Below are 18271 nucleotides of genomic sequence, written 5' to 3' on the forward strand. Positions count from 1 at the left end.
ACAAATTCACTCTCCTGCTGGTGCTAGCCCATCCAAAGTGACAACTCTTTACATAATCAAGTCGGGCTATTTCCTGCATAGATCAAGGTTTTCTCACATCCCCCCCACCCCCATACACACACAAACTCACTCTCCTGCTGGTAATAGCTCATCTAAACTGACCATTCTCCAGGTTTAAATCCAAGTTAAACCAGAACATCTGGGGGGGGGGGGTAGGAAAAAGCAAGAGGAAACAGGCTACCTTGCATAATGACTTAGCCACTCCCAGTCTCTATTTAAGCCTAAATTAATAGTATCCAATTTGCAAATGAATTCCAATTCAGCAGTTTCTCGCTGGAGTCTGGATTTGAAGTTTTTTTGTTTTAAGATAGCGACCTTCATGTCTGTGATTGCGTGACCAGAGAGATTGAAGTGTTCTCCGACTGGTTTATGAATGTTATAATTCTTGACATCTGATTTGTGTCCATTTATTCTTTTACGTAGAGACTGTCCAGTTTGACCAATGTACATGGCAGAGGGGCATTGCTGACACATGATGGCATAGATCACATTGGTGGATGTGCAGGTGAACGAGCCTCTGATAGTGTGGCTGATGTTATTAGGCCCTGTGATGGTGTCCCCTGAATAGATATGTGGGCACAATTGGCAACGGGCTTTGTTGCAAGGATAAGTTCCTGGGTTAGTGGTTCTGTTGTGTGGTATGTGGTTGTTGGTGAGTATTTGCTTCAGGTTGCGGGGCTGTCTGTAGGCAAGGACTGGCCTGTCTCCCAAGACTTGTGAGAGTGTTGGGTCATCCTTTAGGATAGGTTGTAGATCCTTAATAATGCGTTGGAGGGGTTTTAGTTGGGGGCTGAAGGTGACGGCTAGTGGCGTTCTGTTATTTTCTTTGTTAGGCCTGTCCTGTAGTAGGTAACTTCTGGGAACTCTTCTGGCTCTATCAATCTGTTTCTTTACTTCTGCAGGTGGGTATTGTAGTTGTAAGAAAGCTTGACAGAGATCTTGTAGGTGTTTGTCTCTGTCTGAGGGGTTGGAGCAAATGCGGTTGTATCGCAGAGCTTGGCTGTAGACGATGGATCGTGTGGTGTGGTCAGGGTGAAAGCTGGAGGCATGCAGGTAGGAATAGCGGTCAGTAGGTTTACGGTATAGGGTGGTGTTTATGTGGCCATTGTTTATTAGCACTGTAGTGTCCAGGAAGTGGATCTCTTGTGTGGACTGGACCAGGCTGAGGTTGGTGGTGGGATGGAAGTTGTTGAAATCATGGTGGAATTCCTCAAGGGCTTCTTTTCCATGGGTCCAGATGATGAAGATGTCATCAATATAGCGCAAGTAGAGTAGGGGATTTAGGGGACGAGAGCTGAGGAAGCGTTGTTCTAAATCAGCCATAAAAATGTTGGCATACTGTGGGGCCATGCGGGTACCCATAGCAGTGCCGCTGATCTGAAGGTATACATTGTCCCCAAATGTGAAATAGTTATGGGTAAGGACAAAGTCACAAAGTTCAGCCACCAGGTTAGCCGTGACATTATCGGGGATAGTGTTCTTGACGGCTTGTAGTCCATCTTTGTGTGGAATGTTGGTGTAGAGGGCTTCTACATCCATAGTAGCCAGGATGGTGTTATCAGGAAGATCACCGATGGATTGAAGTTTCCTCAGGAAGTCAGTGGTGTCTCGAAGGTAGCTGGGAGTGCTGGTAGCGTAGGGCCTGAGGAGGGAGTCTACATAGCCAGACAATCCTGCTGTCAGGGTGCCAATGCCTGAGATGATGGGGCGCCCAGGATTTCCAGGTTTATGGATCTTGGGTAGTAGATAGAATATCCCAGGTCGGGGTTCCAGGGGTGTGTCTGTGCGGATTTGATCTTGTGCTTTTTCAGGAAGTTTCTTGAGCAAATGCTGTAGTTGCTTTTGGTAACTCTCAGTGGGATCATAGGGTAATGGCTTGTAGAAACTCGTGTTGGAGAGCTGCCGAGCAGCCTCTTGTTCATATTCCGACCTATTCATGATGACAACAGCACCTCCTTTGTCAGCCTTTTTGATTATGATGTCAGAGTTGTTTCTGAGGCTGTGGATGGCATTGCGTTCCGCATGGCTGAGGTTATGGGGCAAGTGATGCTGCTTTTCCACAATTTCAGCCCGTGCACGTCGGCGGAAGCACTCTATGTAGAAGTCCAGTCTGCTGTTTCGACCTTCAGGAGGAGTCCATCTAGAATCCCTCTTTCTGTAGTGTTGGCAGGGAGACCTCTGTGGATTAGTATGTTGTTCAGAGGTATTTTGGAAATATTCCTTGAGACGGAGACGTCGAAAATAGGATTCTAGGTCACCACAGAACTGTATCATGTTCGTGGGGGTGGAGGGGCAGAAGGAGAGGCCCCGAGATAGAACAGCTGCTTCTGCTGGGCTGAGAGTATAGTTGGATAGGTTAACAATATTGCTAGGTGGGGTGAAGGAACCATTGCTGTGGCCCCTTGTAGCATGTAGTAGTTTAGAAAGTTTAGTGTCTTTTTTCTTTTGTAGAGAAGCAAAGTGTGCGTTGTAAATGGCTTGTCTAGTTTTAGTAAAATCCAGCCACGAGGAAGTTTGTGTGGAAGGTTGGTTCTTTATGAGAGTATCCATTTTTGAGAGCTCATTCTTAATCTTTCCCTGTTTGCTGTAGAGGATCTTGATCAGGTGATTCCGCAGTTTCTTTGAGAGCGTGAGGCACAAGCTGTCAGCATAGTCTGTGTGGTATGTAGATTGTAATGGATTTTTGACCTTCAGTCCTTTTGGTACGATGTCCATCTGTTTGCATTTGGAAAGGAAGATGATGTCTGTCTGTATCTGTACAAGTTTCTTCATGCAGTTGATAGATTTCCACTCCATACGGCTAAATGCAGTGCCTTGCATAATGACAGGTTTCAGAGGAACAGCCGTGTTAGTCTGTATTTGCAAAAAGAAAAGGAGTACTTGTGGCACCTTAGAGACTAACCAATTTATTTGAGCATGAGCTTTCGTGAGCTACAGCTCACTTCATCAGATGTTTACCGTGGAAACTGCAGCAGACTTTATATACACACAGAAATCATGAAACAATACCTCCTCCCACCCCACTGTCCTGCTGGTAATAGCTTATCTAAAGTGATCAACAGGTGGGCCATTTCCAGCACAAATCCAGGTTTTCTCACCCTCCACCCCCCCACACAAATTCACTCTCCTGCTGGTGCTAGCCCATCCAAAGTGACAACTCTTTACATAATCAAGTCGGGCTATTTCCTGCATAGATCAAGGTTTTCTCACATCCCCCCCACCCCCATACACACACAAACTCACTCTCCTGCTGGTAATAGCTCATCTAAACTGACCATTCTCCAGGTTTAAATCCAAGTTAAACCAGAACATCTGGGGGGGGGGGGGTAGGAAAAAGCAAGAGGAAACAGGCTACCTTGCATAATGACTTAGCCACTCCCAGTCTCTATTTAAGCCTAAATTAATAGTATCCAATTTGCAAATGAATTCCAATTCAGCAGTTTCTCGCTGGAGTCTGGATTTGAAGTTTTTTTGTTTTAAGATAGCGACCTTCATGTCTGTGATTGCGTGACCAGAGAGATTGAAGTGTTCTCCGACTGGTTTATGAATGTTATAATTCTTGACATCTGATTTGTGTCCATTTATTCTTTTACGTAGAGACTGTCCAGTTTGACCAATGTACATGGCAGAGGGGCATTGCTGGCACATGATGGCATAGATCACATTGGTGGATGTGCAGGTGAACGAGCCTCTGATAGTGTGGCTGATGTTATTAGGCCCTGTGATGGTGTCCCCTGAATAGATATGTGGGCACAATTGGCAACGGGCTTTGTTGCAAGGATAAGTTCCTGGGTTAGTGGTTCTGTTGTGTGGTATGTGGTTGTTGGTGAGTATTTGCTTCAGGTTGCGGGGCTGTCTGTAGGCAAGGACTGGCCTGTCTCCCAAGACTTGTGAGAGTGTTGGGTCATCCTTTAGGATAGGTTGTAGATCCTTAATAATGCGTTGGAGGGGTTTTAGTTGGGGGCTGAAGGTGACGGCTAGTGGCGTTCTGTTATTTTCTTTGTTAGGCCTGTCCTGTAGTAGGTAACTTCTGGGAACTCTTCTGGCTCTATCAATCTGTTTCTTTACTTCTGCAGGTGGGTATTGTAGTTGTAAGAAAGCTTGACAGAGATCTTGTAGGTGTTTGTCTCTGTCTGAGGGGTTGGAGCAAATGCGGTTGTATCGCAGAGCTTGGCTGTAGACGATGGATCGTGTGGTGTGGTCACTCCACAAATCATATATACTGAAACACAAGAAAGGTGACCTGGATTTGACTACTTGACTTTAGTAAGTTTAAAAACAGGGGTTAGGTTTGCCCTGAGGTTTTAGCAAGTTCTCCCTCATAACTACTCCCTCTATCATCATTCAGAGCTGAGTTTTATACTCTGGCTGTAATTCTGGTGAGCTGAAGTTCCCCCAGTGCTAGAGATTCCCCATGTGGTGTAGAGTGGTATAGGCAGAAGGATTACCCCACTGCAGAGAGTGCCTGGCAGCATAGCCTAGCAGAGTGTGCATAGCCAGAGAACCACTGTTCTTTTGATGCATCTCGATGCCAGGTTGGCCCCTTAAAGCCTGGGATACTCTAATTTGTGGTGGGGCTGAAGAGACCCTCTGTGGACATAAGATCACTTTTAGTCCCTCCTCACCCTGCTTCAGTCCCAGCCCAACCCAAGGATAATTTTTAATACAGTTATTGAAATAGGGCCAAATCCTGAGAGCCACAGAGAAGTATATTTTGCTCTCAATAGGTCCTTCACCATTCTCTCACCATACACACATCCAAAGCCTCACTCTTTGAGGGCTGAAGAGACGCTTCACACCTTGGATGTTTGGAAAACTCTGGCATTTTACCTGGACCAAAGTCTTTCAGATCGGCTCCCAAACTTTTTGTAACCTATGCTGAGAAGATTAAAGGACAACCTGCCCAGCATATTTCACTCTGGATTTCTGACTGCATCAAGTCTTGCTATGATCTGGCTAAGGTGTCTCCTCCAACGATAACAGCCGACTCCACAAGGGCTCATTCCACTTTGTCAGCCTTTTTGAGCAATATACCTGTGTTGGATATTTACAAAGCAGCAACATGATCAGCTGTACATACCTTCTCCAGACACTACGTTACAACTACAGATTCCCAAGATGATGCTGACTTCAGCCAGTCTCTCTTCAAGTACTCCAAAGTCCCACCATCAGTAAGGAAACTGCTGATGGGTCCCCTAGAGTGGAATGTATATGTGCACAATCAGTTGAAAGAGAAATAATTACTTACCTTTACAGTAATTATTGTTCAAGATGTGTCGTGCACATATACATTCCACCACCCTCCCACTTCCCCAGTTGTGTCAGTTTTAGCAGTACAAAGGAACAGGGGAGGATGCAGTGACCACACCCCTTTATCATCAGTTCAGCCCACGAGGCCAGTGGGGGGTGCCTGCACTGCCTGCTGGTATGATTCATAAAAGTCTCCAACTTCAGTGCACTGGGTGGGCAATGCATGTGTGCACAGCACAACTCAAATAACAACAGTTATTCTACAGCTAACTGGTTTTATTTTTAAATATGAATAGCTAGAACAACCAGGGTTAAAATAATAGGAATTTTTAAAAACCAAGAGTTTGGAAAGGTATAATAACCTTTATGCTTCTGAACATCAGCTAGTTTTTAACCATTCGGGGTCAGTCTTTCCTTGTGAGCCGTTTATTCCAACAACTGCCTACTACAGTATTTCCGGCACTGAATGATCTAGTTCTGGTACTGTTGGAGACAGAATAATGGACTAGATTGACCACTGGCTGTATCCAGTCTGGCAATTCCTGTGTTCCTACAAAAACTGAAATTATATTAAGACAGTTTTCACAAAAGGTCATATGATGACTACATGGTAGATACACTTCTACTTAGGAGATAGTCAGCCAATAAATCTTCGAGGAGAAGACAAAGGGGGGAAAAACACCTTAATACAACTTTTAAGTGTACTTCATTCAGAAACAATTTGTGATATACGTCACTAATTGCTGTTCAAAGGCATAACTGTCTGCAAAATAAATTTCTTCTTAAATATATGTAATATGAGTGTTGAGAAAATCCAGACTTTAGACAGAAGAAAATTAGATCATCTGAAAAGATTAAAGGCCAAATCCTAGAGCAATGCTGAGCACCTGGAGGAAACATTGAAGTCAAATGTTCTCAAGTCTTTTTATATGCTACGTTCTAGTCTCTACAAGTTATTGTTATAGCAAATTTTTTTAAAATGTGAAATGAAGATTTTTCTTAAGTTTACAGCCTTGGATTTTTTTTAAGACTATGGGGGCACTGAATTTGCTAAAAGCATATTCTGTATTTTCTTTCCTTGTTTGGTTTAAAGTAGTATATTTTCCTGACCTCTAATTTATTTCACATGTTTTCTTAGCTATATATTTATCTTGCTGGACAGTCACTGTATCAGATTTATATCAACTGTTCATTTCTTGCACACGAGATTGCTTGTGGCATTCATGAACATGCTCACCACCGTGAAACGGCGCTTTTGGGCTCGGGAAACAAGCACTGAGTGGTGGGATCACATCATGCAAGTCTGGGATGAGGAGCAATGGCTGCAGAACTTTCTGATTTGAAAAGCCACTTTCATGGGACTGTGTGAAGAGCTCACCCCCACCCTGCGGCCCAAGCACACGAGATTAAGAGCTGCCGTGCCGGTGGAGAAGCAGGTGGCTATTGCAGTCTGGAAGCTGGCAACTCCAGACAGCTACCGATTGGTCGCTAACCTGGGAAAGCCGACCGTTGGAATTGTGTTGATGCAAGTTTGCAGGGCCATTAATCGCATCCTGCTCAGAAGAACCATGACTCTGGGTAACATGCAGGACATTGTGGCTGGCTTTGCACAAATGGGTTTCCCTAACTGCAGAGGGCCGATAGATGGAACCCATATTCCAATTCTGGCACCAGCCCACCTAGCCTCCGAGTACGTTAATTGGAAGGGCTATTTCTCTATGGTTCCTCAGGCACTTGTGGAGCACCGTGGGCATTTCATTGACATTAACACGGGCTGGCCCAGAAAGGTGCGTGACACGCGCATCTTTCGGAACACTGGCCTGTTCAGGAAGCTGCAAGCCGGGACTTTTTCCCCAGACCAGAAGATCACCGTAGGGGAAGTCAAAATGCCCATTGTGATCCTTGGAGACCTCATTTACCCTTTAATGCCATGGCTCATGAAACCCTAGACAGGGAGCCTTGACAGCAGCAAAGAGTGGTACAACAACAGGCTGAGCCGGTGCAGAATGACTGGGGAGTGTGCTTTTGGTCATTTAAAGGGCTGCTGGCACTCTCTGTATGGGAAGTTGGACCTGGCCGATAACAGCATCCCTGCTGTTATATCCACGTGCTGTACCCTTCATAACATTTGTGAAGGGACGGGTGAAAGATTCACTCAGGCATGGAACTCGGAGGTTCAACACCTGGAGGCTGAATTTGAACAGCCAGAGAGAAGGGCTATTAGAGGGGCCCAGTGCAGGGCTGCAAGGATTAGGGATGCCTTGAGGGAGCAGTTTGAGACTGAAAGCCACCAGTAATGTCTGGTGCCCTGCATGGGAGTGAAGTGCAGTGGTTCCAATGTTAGTAGAAATCTGTGTTTGCTACGTATGATACACTGACTTGCAGTGCCTGTTGCTTTCCTGGGCTATGGTATCTGTTAGATTGTGCAATAATGAAGAATATTTTCAAAGCAAAAATCCATTTAATTAAAAGAAAATGCATTTATTGAAAAGAAACACAACTGCTTGGGAAGCAGAAAGGGCAAGGGGGTGGAGTTGGGAATGGTACAATCACAGATTTGCGTATGTCCTGTTATCATGCTCAGCCTTCCTGTCTGGAGTGCTATGCAATGAGTGCAGCACTTCAGGATGGCTATACTGCATGGTGATGGGGGTTGAGTGCAGTGGGTAAGGGTCGTAGTTTTCAGGGCTGGGTGGTGAAGCTACAGGTGTTGGAGGCAGCTGGTGGCGGTAAGAACCCAGATGTTGGGGAAAGTGGGTTGGAGGTGACATGGGGGCACAAGGGAAAGAGTTTTGGCACAAGGGCTGCAGAGGCGGGTAGTGCTCTGCCTGCATGGCTATGAGTGCCTGGATTGAGTCTGCTTGGTGCTCCATGATGCTTATTAGCCGCTCCGTACTTTGGTGCTGGCAATCCGCATTCTGCTGGCGGACCCTCCTTTCACTCTTCCACCACTCCTGCACGTTTTGATTTTCATTAAGGGAGTGCTGCATGACTTCGTGCAGCATGTCCTCTTTGCTTCTATGTGGCCTCTTCCTGGTTCTTTGTAGCCTCTTGGCCGGTGATAACATGGATGGCTGAGATCTCAAGGTTGCATCTGTAAAGGCAAAATGGAACACTTAACAGAGGCAGCATTGTTCACACCAGACAGAGCAATGATTCCCCCCATACTTAAGGAGGGCAAGCACAGTCTACACAATCGCATAATTTGCCTGTCCCAAAGCAAGTGCACATAACCACTGGGAGCCCCAAAATGGTGAGTAAGCACAGGGTCACGGGGGACTGATTCTTTCATGGCTGTACTGTCCTCTGTGGGTTTCTGTGCCTTGGGGAGAGCCAACAGCTGCAGGGGGCCCCTATACTGGACACCGTCCCCACATTTTCCACAGGAGATCATCCTGGAAGATATCTCGCTGCTGAGCATGACCTGGAAAGCAAGGGAGGGTCTTCTACTACAATGTGGCTTCCACTCTGGCCCATATGCAGCTTGCCTCTGTGGAGCAGTGGTCCCCCCGCCCCTCATGGCACAGTGGCGTGGACGTGTTAGCCTGACTGGGACAAGGACCACAGTGACTCTCCCATGAAACCTGCACAATCACATTGCCCAAGTTCCGGATGAGACCTTTGAAGAAATCACTGAGGCCGATTACCATGATGTGAGAGAGCACATCAACCCCCTATTCCACATCTAGGCATGCATGCAGCCCTAACCCTCCTTCTGCCAAGAGCCTGCACCGAATAACTTCCTTGCCCAAAATAAAAGTCGTTTACCGGGAACCGCCTCTGGTATTTTTCCTTCCCCAAGCACCAGCCACCGTGACTGGCTACTTTCCTCCTGGCTTGACAGCAGCTCCTGGCTGCATGCATCTAGGGATTCCAGGGTGTCTTCCTCCACCTCAGCACCCTCACTCCCACTGTGCTCCTCCTCCTCCCGTCTTGTTGAACTGGGCTCTGAAGTGTCCATGGTGGTACTCGGAGTGGAGGTGGGGTCGCCCCCAAGTATCGCGTCCAGCTCTTTGTAGAAATGGCAGGTTGCGGGGGGCAGCACTGGAGTGGCTGTTTGCCTCGCTGGCTTTGCGGTAGGCACTCTGCATGTCCTTCACTTTAATCCTGCACTGCAGTGCGTCCTGGTCATGGCCCCTTTCCATCATGTCCCTTGATATCTGCCGGAAGGTATCGTAATTTCTAGGGCTGGAGCACAGCTCAAACTGGACAGCTTCCTCCCCCCAAACACTGGTGCGGTCCAGCACCTCACCATTGCTCCATACTGGGGTTTGCCTGGCACGTGGAGGCATGGTCACCTGGAAAGATTTGCTGAAAGCACTCCATGCCTGGCTGAGCAAACAGGAAGGGGATTTTCAAAATTCCCAGCGAATTTAAAGGGCAGATCTGACGGTTGGTCACCCGAGGGCAGGGCAGTAGAGTTCAAAGTGATGACCAGAGTGGCTAGAACAGGCATTGTGGGACACTTCTGGAGGCCGATCAGAGCGCATTGACAGACCAGCGCAGCCACACTGGCGCTGCGGTGCTCCAGCAGGGGTGCATCAAATGTTATTCCACTCAGCAAGGTGGAGTACCAGGAGCGCTCTAGCCGCTGAGTCAGAGCGCTCTATGTGCCTTGCCAGTGTGGACGCGTCGTGAGTTAGAGCACACTGGGCTGTTTTAATGCTCTCTAACTTGCAGGTGTAGCCATGCCCTTAGTTGCCTATCTCCACTTGGGTTTCACAGCCACAAATCCTCTTAGGCAGCAAACCCATGTCAGCCCTTTCTCACAAAAAAGAGAGGAGATAGTAGCTGTCCATTTATACCTAGTCATCCAGTAGTTAAAGAACTTGGGATGAAGGAGACCTGGGTTCAAATCTCTGCTCTGTTTGATTTGGTGCAGTGACTTGAACTTAGCTCTTCTATATCCCAACTGAGTAATGTAACATAACCTCCAGGCTATGGGCTACTCCAGGGTGGAAAGCTTTCCTCTTGGAGCAGGTCCCCTTTTTTATAAGTAATTAAAGATGCATTGGACCAGAAAGCAAGAGCTTGACTCTGTCGTCCAGTGGTTAGGATATTCATGTGGGATGTGAGAAATCCAGGATCAAGTTGCTGCTCTAATTCATATTTAATTATTTTTACAACTCCATTTAAATCAGTGAAGTTACACTGGCACAAAACTGTGAAACTGAGTGGAGAATCAGGCCCTCTGCCTGTACTAGACAGGCTATCTGAACCATTAAAATAATTAATGGGATGCTGGAAAACAATGAACTTTATGAAACATTGGACCAGAGCTTAGTAGCTTTGAAATACTTTGTGTAGTATGTAACTTCACTTCCTAAAGTAACAATTATAGTGCAATATTTATAAAGTTGCAGCAAGAAACTCCTATTGTATATAATAAAACTTAATTGTTATTGTATGCAGTTATTTGGATTTATTCAGGTACCTAAATAATGGATATCCTGTGCAATTATACACTAATTCCTAATGTCACTAGTTAATAGAAATATGTACTGTATATTTAGGCTTCGAAGGATTGGATTTTTATAGCTAAATGTTGGTAAACTTGAATTTCACTGAACACACACAAACCAATGAAAAATATTTCCATTGATGATAACTGAAATTTATTGACAGGCAAAGAAAGAAAAATGTTCTTCAGAACTTACTGAGTTTAATGCATTGTTTATGTTGACATGATGTTGACAATTTGTGTGCTAAAGGTTATAAAGATTTAACTTCTTATAAATCTCAGTGTCTACTGTCATTACATAATTATTGTCTGACACTCATATCGTCTCACCCTCCATAATTTCCTGCAACTGTGAAAATGTAAATCAAATACACATTTTAAAATGCTTAAAATAAACATTGCTATTATCCATCTAAATTTTATATATATATAAATGAATTCTGCCAAGCCTGTGTAGCTGAGTAAAAGTAAAGCTTCTGGAAGGGTCAGTGATCTCAAAACCCACAATCTGACTTGCTATTAAACAACATCTGGAGGTCAGCACAACTTGTCTATGATTAGAGAGAAGCCGGTGTTTGGCACTGTATTTTGTGCTTTGAAAGTGTAACACTACTAATCTATAACTTTATGAAACTGCATGCTGACTGCATATTATATTAATATCAGTTAATAGGGAATTAGTGCCACCTAATGTAAAAATGAACCCATGTGTCTCTGCTACTGTAAAGGAAGATTTTTTTTCCTGCATCTCTTGCATTTGCAATAGGCACTAATGGAATAAAAAAACCCATGGAGCGTGGCACTAGTAAATATTTTACATAAACTGTACATCTAATTAGCAACAGATAATATGCTGTTTTATTCTAACAGAGAAATCAACCATTTCAGAATGCACTAAAGGATCAATGTGCTATAATGAAATCCTTCTCTGCCAAACTACTGTATGCACTGCAATTATTTTGGCCCTGATCCTGCAAACCATTACATAAATGCTTAAATTTACTCATGTGAGTAGAGTTGAGACTATGTGTATATATTACCAGAATCAGGTCCTTTATGTATAATTTTGCTCCTTTCCTAGAGCCACAACTCTGAATCCCAAAGTCCAATAAATATCGGCAGCTATTTAAAAAAAAAATTACAGCAGAAATCTAATCCTGTAATAAAATCAGTAATAAAGATGATGACTAATGCAATAGGGCCCTTGTTCCCCAGGAAGTGTCAACTGGATGTTCTCTACCTGAATCCAGTTCCACCCCAAAAAATGAAAAAGCAGCTGAACTACGCTAATCTTTAAAAATTCTCCATCCATTTCTGTCCCTCCCACATTCCTGGATCCTTTATTCATTGTCAATACTCTCTTGTGCTTCTTTTAACCATTGTTAAGTTTTTCTCTTATGGGTAATTCGGTGTATATGCTTTGCTTAAACATTCTTAACTGTATTTGAATTATGAAGCTGGCAGTAGGGAGAAACCCATATGCTTTCATGGAAGGCAGTGTTGCCAGTGGCTACGGTGGGATCAGAATTATGTCCTGAATGTAGGCAAAGGTATATGTACTGGGAAGATATGGCACATGTGTACATGACTACATATATAACAAATGAACAACTGATATTAGGATAAATTCACTTGCTGAGCTGTAGTATCTTAAATCTCATTGCTCAATGAAACTGACAAGCATTCACCCTAATGTACCTGAATTATTGCTAACGCTACAATGACTCGTAGAACATGTACTGCAATATCTGGGGTGATTTAAGCAAGAAATAGTGGTGAATGAGGAATGTAGTTTTAGGCCCCAGTTTAGAGAACTTATTAGTGCATATTTAATTTTAAGCACATGCTTAACTGCTTTGCTGAACTGGCTTAGCTGTACTTTATATCTTCCCACTTTTTTTTATAATGCCAAAATACACTCTAAGCATACTCGACTCTAGATTTGGTATTTTAGGGAAGGTACATTTAAATTGACATTACATTAACCATTAATCATTAATCATTTTAAACATTAATCATTTTAAACTACTGTGGCCCCTTAAATGTTTGAACTGGAATATATTTAAATGTTTGTAAAGAAAAGGGTTGTTGTTTGGATTTTTGTTCTATTTTTTTTCCCCCATTTAAAAAAAAAAACCCTGAAAAAAATGTCATTGTATGGCAGTTTTAAAAAGTCATAATGGACTATCAATTAATGATATTATTGATGGTTTTGAACACACACACACACACACCAATCCTATAATTACATTTATGTGGGCAGGGTTTCACCCATGTAGATCCAACTGCAGAATTGGGGCCATATCTTATATCCAATTAAAAAAAAAAGTTCCTTCTCATATTTTCTGCCATTATCAGGAATTATAGTGAATCACTGGTATACAGTGTTTAAAATAACCACAACAAATAGTTTCAAGAAAATTTCATACTTTTCGACCCAAGTGGCTAAGTCAAATTTCAGGACTCCAGGCTGTTCCAGTTGGAAGACTTAATTGGTGGAGTCTGGTATTTACTTGATACAATTTTGTTTATTTACAAGGAATGTACAAAGTTCTGTTTTTCCAAACACAGGAGGAAGCAAGAACAAAAGGAGCAATATCTGAGCTTACAGACCCAAGCCTCTTTAGCCAACAGATCCAAAAATCTCTCTCTCTAGCTTTTACCAGGATCACATTGTGCTGACAGGCTTCTGCTTGGCTTTCTTGCATTTTGCCTCTGCCTCTCTGTCTCTTCTTGTCTATTATTTTTGAGTGTGTTCTCTCCCTCTCTCTCACACACCTGGCACAATATGTATTGGAAGTCTCTGCCCATTTGGTGTTAGTTTCTGGGCAGATTGTACAAGGCCTTGTTTCAGGTGTGGTCCCTTAACTGTCTCTAACAGCTATCTTCAATGAAGGGCATGTTCACATGTCATTTTGAATAAGCTTTTAACTTAAACCATAACAAGGTTTCACCCAGCTCATAACAATATTACAAAATTGTAATAATTTATGAAATTTCCAGTTCTGACTAGGGAAGTAAAACCAGTAAAAAAAAAATCCTACTTTCATAGAAAAGCAGGGAGCAGGTTGCTTTCATTCTTCCATTAGTCTAAAAATTGTTATGAATTGCATCTCTCTTCAGACATGCGAGGGCTCCTCCGTCAAGTGGTCATCTGTTCAGGAAATTCAGCTGCTTCCCTGGGTTTTCCTGCTCTTCCTCCTTATTTTCCTACTGCCATTTTGATTTTAATTAAAGACTAAATGCTAGGGATGGTCAAACTTACTGGCCCTCTGAGCCGCATATGACAATTTTCAGAAGTTCAAGAGCCACCCACTCCTGCTGAAGCCCCGAGTCCCAGCAGCTGTGCCCCGCAAGTCTGAAGCCCTGAGACACTCCTTCCCCTTCCCCCCCACGCCACCAGACAGAAGCTCCCCACCACCCCACGGCAAGGCAGATGTCCTGCGCTTCCCCCCCCCCCCAATCTGGTAGGTGGAGAATGGGGGTGGGGGGGCTCCATGAGCCACATTTTAACGGTAAAAGCCGAATGTGGCTCGCGAGCCACTTTGGCCACCCTTGCTATAGGACAAGTACCTCCTCACACCTAGACAAATACTGATGAACTGAGGAATAAAAAGTCATGTTCTCAGGAGGCTTAATTTAAAGCCACGAGTTGGGACTTTGCTGAATTTGTGCCTCAGTTTAAGGATCTCGGAGAATGGAATTCCCATGAGTGGCAGGTGCCCCGCCCTTCCTTTTCTCCCCTCAGGATATGAAGAATTTGGGTAGGACCTTGTTTTATGAATGTTAATTTGATAATATTGCATGGGTGGGCGGTGGGAATCTATCCTTAAGATGGGGTCTGCCTAGGTTCACAGACTCCTGAGAATCAGAACACTTTAAAAAACTACATAAACCTGGCTATAGTGGGAGGGTGAGTCACCATACACTGTGGATGAAACACACAAATAAAATAAAATAAATGCGTCCTCTATATCATCATATGCTTTAATGGAATTTTTTGATCTTTGCTAACTCTTACAGCTTCCCCATTTCATTAGTAGCAATCTCTCCCCCCCCCCGAAGTTATGCATTTATAAATGACCATTGGAAAGGAGTTTTTAGGCTTTTGTTCAGTCAATCAAGTATTTTCACCTTTTTGAAAAAATGCAAAGACTGGCCAGGAAGATTATTTTTTAAATGAGAAGGGACAACTGAATAACCTTAATTACTAGAGTAATACATAGATTGCACCAGACCCTGCAACAAAAGAGTAACAAATAGCATCATGAAACGGTAAAGATTAAGGTGGGAGATTAAACCACCTCCCCCCACCAAGGCCCAATTCCCTCTATCAAAGCCAAAAAGCAGAGATTCCTGCACTATGCTAGTATGATAGCATGTGTTGACAAATCCAATTAGTACACATTCAGCCATATCCTATTGCCTTTGTTCTGTTGTGACTTTTATGGTGAAGAAAAAAAAACATAAAGGATATTTATTTTTAAGTCTGAGGTTCTCTGTTGGATTGTAGAGATCAGTGAGAAAGTGCACAAAGCCAAACCAATCATCCCAGTTTTGCCTGGCTGTGATCTTTTCCCAGAGCAGGAACAATGAATGCTTTCCTAGCAAGATGGTTCTCCTGTGTTCAGAATCTTTTCTTTAAAAATAGCCTTTTTAAGTGAGAGAGGAAAAATATTTTGCTGGTTCAAATATACTGGAAGTTGTATATTATGCCAGAAAACAACATTTCCTCTGTCATGCTCTTTAGCTCAAAGTATAAACAATGGGTGAAATTCTATTGTACTATTAAACACCATTTTGAGATGTAAGAGGCAATTAAAGTTGCTTTTCTTATTGAAGGGAGAGTGGGCTTCTGCACAGGGGTGATTGCACCCACTATGAACTACCTGCCACACACACACTAAGTATCAATCAACACATTCAATGCTGCTGGAAAACTTTATTTTCTGCACCTAACATCTGAATGAATCAATTTGTTGCTTACCTTTTGGGGGATTGCACATTTATCAGGAAGTACCTCCTTAATGTGCCATAGAAGAATAAGTAATACATGTTATTGAGTATCTGAAAAATAATCAGAGAAATCATATTTCAGGTTTGTTGGGGTTGTTTTCTATGTAACTTACACAAAAACTGACATTAAGGAGAAATGATGTGGAAGAAAAAAGGTCCTAGGTATATACTAAGCATAGATAAAGTAGCTATCACTTTGGCAGCAGCATAATGCAATACACAGCCAGCCAAGAGAGCAAGAATTTGAGCCACTTCATCCCCCAGAGTCACTGGAATTGAGTATGTCAGAAACCCATCAGACTCATCACCCATTGAGCCTGAGGGAAGGTGTGAGCTCTCCTCTTAACTCTTCATTGACCATTGTGGGTGGAGGCTCACCAACCTAGCAGTATTGAAAATCTATGGAGGGAAATACATTTGATCTTCCTTTATTGGTAAAGAGAACATTCTTGTGATGAAGGCTAGATGGGGGGGAGAAAAATTGATAGTATTTTCCGATCACCACCTCCAAGATGGATGGATCCTGTGGGCCAAATCTTCAGTTGCTATAAATCAGTGCTGCTTCATTAAATACAATACAGTCACACTGATTTACACTGGCTGAAAATCTGGGTCTACATGTATGTATATGCCCAGTTATTTATATATTGTGGATGGTGGAATTTCAGCCATATTTCTCCCTCTTAACTTTCCACCCTTGTTAACGCCACATGATGACATTCTTCTCTCCAGCGAAGAGCGACAGTTATAGTTTTATATTTTCTTTAATTGTGGAGAATATTGAAATATATGTAGTTTCAGTTTTTTTTAACAGAATAAGTGTGGAAAAATCATTTTTCATATCCATAAATTGACACCAGACAAATACAAAAAAAGTGTGAAACTCAGAATTGCTATCATTTTGGATTTTCTCTCAGTCTAAAAAGGATTCTATATTTTTATATAACATTTTATTTATTTATGATTTAATCAACTACAGGTATATTAGAACATAAGATATGGTGAAAAATAATATCACAAGTACATTTATATCCCCTCATGCCTCAAATGATAAAACATATGTCATTTATCTCTTTCAGCACTCTGCAGAAAATACGATTAGCATTGAACTATATTTTTGTTCACCCATTGATTTTTATCTCATAAGAGTTTGCATGAAAGTATATTATATGCATTCAGATTTCAGAAAAAATTCAGTCACATACTTGATTCCAATATTAACTTCCTACTGTATATTAGGAATTAAGTTGAGAGCTTAATGCAGAAGCTTTCTCATCAGAGCTAGATCTTTAAAGACAAACCTCACAGTGCGATTCATTTCTATTAAATTAGCTATTTGTCCTCCATATTATAATCTTTTCAGAGAAGATATCTAACACAGTTTGAATGCAAATTCAACCCTAGGGAAATAAAACACATTGGGAAACCAATGTAGTCATATTCCAGTTCCATTAATTCCTTCATTTGTAAATCTCAAATTTGTTTCAGTATAGTTTGCAGTATGTTACAGATACTAAGGCTACTGTTATTATACTTTATTATCTTGCTTAATATGTTCTTTTCCTGGGACTGAATGATGGGTTTTTTTCTTCCTTGGGAAATAAGTTCAGAGAAGTGTTGGAGAAAATCTTTTGCACTAAATATCTATATTTATATTTTTTTTACCATGGCCTACAAAAGCCAGCACTAATTCATGTATTCTTGAGAATGAGATAGTATTGATATCAACAATGTGTAGATTTATGGATTAATTCTAAAGCATTTCAAGGTAGTGTTGTAATGTCATAAGAGAAGCTACTTGTAGCATTTCACTGAGGAAAAGGAAAGGGAAGAAAATCATGCAGCTTCAGGCATAATCATTATTGTTTATTTAGGTCCCAATTCAGCAAAGCACTAAAGCACATGTTTAAGTCCATCCTTATTTCGTCTACCACTTAAGCATGCTTAAATACTTTGCTGATTCAGGGGCTTCTGTCATTCCTCCAAAGGTTTATTGTTTCCACTATAGTGAGGGAAACATGATCAGAAACGTTCCTTTACCACCCCTGGGAAAATGGTACAGCAAATGGTCCTTCCGATACAGCCATCTGAGTGCACAATCATCTTCTTCTTCTTCATATGGCTGATGTAAATGTGGAGCAACAACTATAATTTTACATTTAGATGGTTAAGCCAGATAATTGCGTCTGGAGTAGTAGAGTGTATTGTTGTAATGCCTCCTTTGTATTTGTGAATCGGGCACTGAGTTGGAAATGGTCTGTTCTGGGTGACCCCGGTTGCACACTGAAGAGAGTCTTTAATTTTCTATTTGTGTATCTGCACCTGCCACAGTTTGGGCAGATAGTTTAGTGTTGTCCATGAGCTTCGTGTGGGTGCACAATGAGAATGGAGCAGAGAAACACTCTCTGTGCAGTTGCTAACACTGCCTTCCTCCCTCCACTGCACTACCCTGCACTGGCATTGGAGCAGCCATAGTTATGCCCT

Source organism: Lepidochelys kempii, chromosome 1 (genome assembly GCF_965140285.1).
Source record: "Lepidochelys kempii isolate rLepKem1 chromosome 1, rLepKem1.hap1, whole genome shotgun sequence".
Classification (NCBI taxonomy): domain Eukaryota; kingdom Metazoa; phylum Chordata; order Testudines; family Cheloniidae; genus Lepidochelys; species Lepidochelys kempii.